We start from the raw sequence: 5,104 nt of genomic DNA, 5'->3' as shown, positions 1-5,104 counted from the left end.
TATTTATAAAATAAATTTAAATTTCTTGTTTTCAAAAGTGCATTTATTGTATTTTACAAATATAAACAATTTATTTAACTAATTTGATATAATTAAAATAATTTAAAAATTAAATGAAATCACATTTTTTTTCATATATTATCAAAAAAATATTCAGATACTTTAAAAATTTATCATAAAATAACTAAAATAACAATTTTTTATAAAAATCAAATATTGATTTTTGTGTATTCTTGGTTCTATAATAGGTTTTAAGCAATCTAAGATTTTTAAGAAATTATTTATTACTAATTTATTCTATATTTTATTCCTATTTTAGATGAATTTATCATTTTTAATGTATATTGCTCTTTTTTATCCATTTTAAAACCCAATTGTTTGTATGAAAATGATTATGCAATTGTATTAATATTATTATTTATTTAGTTTGATAATTTAAATTTGTTAATTAATATGTTTAATTATATTTATAAGTTATTATTGATTATATTAATATAAAAATGCATATTCTATTCAGTTCATAAAAGGAGAGATTGGGGAAGATTAATAATTTTTATATTTCCCACATTAAAAATAAAAAAGAAGTATATGCTTCAGTATAGAATGTTTTGTGTAAATTACATTAAGTTGTAAGTAAATTTAAGTAAATTTATTAACCTAAAAATCATATTAGTAAAGAAAGTTTTCGTGCTCTAAAATATAAATTTTTATTTTATTTATATAAGATTTTTATCATTGTGTATTGACTTTAAAAATTAATTTTACGTAAAAATATACTCAATATATGCCAATTACATATATATGCCAATTCTCATTGCTTTTAGTTTAAAATTAAATATTATTAAAATTATCGTTTTAAAATTTTACATTTGAAATAATCAAGGAAAATTTGATAGATATATTATATATTTTTAAAATAATTTACTTTATGTAATCCATAATTGCGATATGTAATTAAATATTCTTCAATAAGTAAGTTATGGAAATAATAATAATAATGATAGAAATTTATATTTTAATAGATGGAAATGTAAAACTTATCAAATAAATTCGCTTGATGATATATTAAAAATACTGTATTGAAAATTATTAATGAAAGTAAATGAATAAAAACAATTAAAAAGTAATTAAAATCAATAAAATAATATATTATCTAGATGTATAATTAAATATAAAAATATTAAAAATATTAAAAATACAATTTGTTATCCAAATTTTATATAAATATTAATTATGTAATATTAATATAAATATTTACAAATGAAGAAGAAAAATTATTAAATTATTAATATTATTAAATTATCAATATGTATTATATGTTAATGTTATAGATTTTGAGAATGATATAAATATTGAGAGTGTAAATGAAAATGTATTTTGCATTTATTGTAATTCTTTATATTTATATTCGAAGTCAAATAAGCATTGGATTTAGTGTCAAATATATTCTAAATACCGAATAGTGTCATATACGATGTAATATTTCATTGAAATTTATACGAAATAAACTATTTTGTTTTTATGTCTCATGTGTTCCATAATATAATATAAATCAATTTTTCCGTAAGTGGAGAAGCTTGAGACATTTTATATTATTTATGAAAAAACATTTTTTAAATACATTTTTTTGTTTTTATGAAAGAATAGAATGTTGAATGTAAATATATAAAAAGATCATTAAAATATTATTTAGTTTCTTTTATACAATCTTTTTTTCAAAAAATGTATTTTTTCTCAGTAATTTTCCTTAGTCTCCCTTATGTAAATCATAAGTTAGTTAAATAAATTTTTCATTTTTTGAATACTTACTTACATACAATATTGTAACATGCGTTCAAGGAATATTTTATGTTATTTTATAATAGATATAGATAACAAAAAATATATTGATTTATTATATTAAAAATAAAAAAAATCTGTTGATTTACTATCTAAATATAATATTTACAAAATCAAAGAAATCCATTTTTAATTTATAAGTGTAATTAAATATATTACAAATTTAATAAGCTAAATTAACGAGTATTTTGTACAATTGCATAAACATTTTCATGCAAACAATTAGATTATCGAATGTATAAAAAACAATAAACATTAAAGAAAAATAATAAATCATCTAAAATAGGAATAAAATATAGAATAAATTGTTAAAATAAAAAAAAATAATTTTTAATATCTTGTTGCTTAAAATCTATTATAGAATCAAGAAAATATCAAAACTTATTTAATTTCTATAAAAAATTATAAATTTTTAAAATCGAAATATTTTTGTGACGCGAAAAATAATTGTGATTTTTTTCTTAAATTTATATGATTTTATTATATTAAGTTAGTTAAATAAATTGCTCATTTGTAAAGTATAATAAATGCTCTTTTGAAAGAAACAAATTTATAATTATTAATTTATAATTAATTTATAATTAATTTATAATTTATAATTAACATTTTATAATTTATATAATTTATAATTTATAATTAACATAGATATAAATCATTGAAGTAAAGCAGACTGAATATTTAAATAAAGTTAATATTTGAATATTTTTGTAAATAATTCTAGATATATATATGTACATAAAATTTTCACTTGATTTCAAGATATTTTTTGGGAAATAAATTCATTCAAGTTTCTTATGTGAAACAGTAAGCGCTCAGAAAATATAAAAAATATAAAACGCATAAAAAGTATAAAAGATTAAACAGCTTTAATATTTAATTTAGATATTAAAAATCAAACGGTATTTATAATTGATTCTTTTTTGAAATTTCAAAAGCCTTAAAATTAAGTCGAGCAAAACTTTTTCTTCTTTTATTCGAAAAGCTTATACGCATATCAATTTGTCATTACATAATGAGTCTTTTTGTAAATCATAATATATTAAAATAATTTTTGGATGTAGTGCATTTTATGGCCAAATGAACTGAAATTTTGAAAAAAGATGGAAAGAGGAAAAAAGGAATCTTGAATTTTAGTTTCGGGTTTTTACTAATTTTCAAGATATTATAAAAAAAATTTTAGTACATTGAATTCTATGTATAGATGTATGTCTATGACATGATACGATTACTTATTTATTGTTTCTATAAATATATCGTAAAGAACAATATCCAAAATATAATGAATAATGACAAACATTCAAAAATATATAATGAATAGGAATTTATTATGAATTATAATTATAACAATAAATATCAAGAATGATTTTGATATTCATTGTAACTTCGATCATTATAATTTCAATCACTTAAGAATTGTTTTATATTTTACTTTTGCATTTCGCAGATTCGAAGGATTCATGGAATGTCCAAGTTCGATATCCGGATCAAATCTTTGAGATATTTTAAACCTATTTTAAAATATGATATTATTATTACTTAGTACTACTAATATTATCATATTATTACTAGTATTATCATATTAATATATATATATATTATTATCTTATTACTATAAAATCAAATTAATAATCGAAATCAATCGAAACGTTTGTCATAATATTCATTTCTTACTATTTTGATTTTATAAAAACTTTGTTTTATATTGAAATAAATTTTCACTCTTTTTTTATCAATATTAAAATTATAAATATAATAATATTTTAATATTAAAATATAAATATTATAATTGCTACAGAAATAAATATTCAAAAAATTAACAAATTATATATATTGCGGTTTCTATTTTTATTTTGACGATATATGATCGATCTTTACTTATATATGATATCTTATCCATATAATATTGTAAATATTTAATTTTATTCACGTGATATTAGAAATGTTCGATTAAAAATATTTAAACGATAGTAATTGGAGAGAAATTTTAAAAAATCTTAATAATCTTCATAAAAATAATCCAAGTTTTATAATTCGTTATTGTTTTATATGAAACGATAATGAGATACAGTGCAATGAGATAAATATAATTACGTATATCTATAACGTATATTTATATATAGTATCGTTGACTGATGTTAGATATAAGTAAGATATTGCAATAATAGATATCATTTGTGATTATTATAATTGTTTAATAGATTTATTTAAAAAATTTTTTTTTCATTATTTTATAAATATTATTACTCACTTTCGTTCATAAAAACTTGTTTGTTTATTTTTGTATATTGCCAATCATAGATTTAATAACACAATTTAAAATACACACAAATAAGATTATACATTTGTATATATTACAATTAAAATAAAATTATAACAAAATTATTGAATAAATAATTAATATATTAATATGAAACAAAAAAATAAATTCAATTTGAATTATTAAATCGAAGATTTCATTTCGTTATGTTACGATATTAATTTGTAAATATTAATATAATACAACATCGATTATTATAATTATTAATATATTACAACATCGATTTCAATCATTTTTCATATTTTTATAAACGAAATTTATGGTAATAAAAATCCTTATCGATTTCAATAATATATTACAAAAATCAACATTAAAGAATGTTTTTTTGTATGTTATCATTATTCACCTAAAGATTACTATTGTTAAACATTTTAGACATCTACTAAATATTTTAAATCTATTATAATCCAAGAAATAGATTTTTTATTAGTTATCTATTCTTGCCTGCTACCTCCATGTGTTTATATTAAAAAGAGATAATGCTTGTATCTATAATTGAATCTTTAAGAAAAATTCTAGATAATAATAATCTCTTTTTTTTCGAAATATCTCGAAAATTAAAGTCAACATACAAAAGAAATAGTTGTTCAAAATATTGATTTCTATAACGTATTCAAAAATCATCGAGAATCCTCTTATTTTGAATAATTATTTATTTGAATAATTTTTAATAATTATTTTATAACATTGAATAAATAATATCTATTATTTTGAATAATCCTTTTTTTATAGAAAATAATGCTGCATCCATTATTGCAATAAAAATTATATATATATATATTTTTATATTTATTTTATATATTTATTTTTTTATATACATTTATATACTTTAAAGTTTTTTACTTAAAACTCTAAACATTTATAATTTTTAATAATCTATAGTTAATTATTAGAAATATAGCAATTACAAAATGAAAAAATGATAAAATAGATTAAATAGATTAACTA

Source organism: Apis dorsata, unplaced genomic scaffold (assembly GCF_000469605.1).
Source record: "Apis dorsata unplaced genomic scaffold, Apis dorsata 1.3 scaffold_739, whole genome shotgun sequence".
NCBI classification, from domain to species: Eukaryota; Metazoa; Arthropoda; class Insecta; order Hymenoptera; family Apidae; genus Apis; species Apis dorsata.
Note: the sequence above shows the minus strand (reverse complement) of the source record.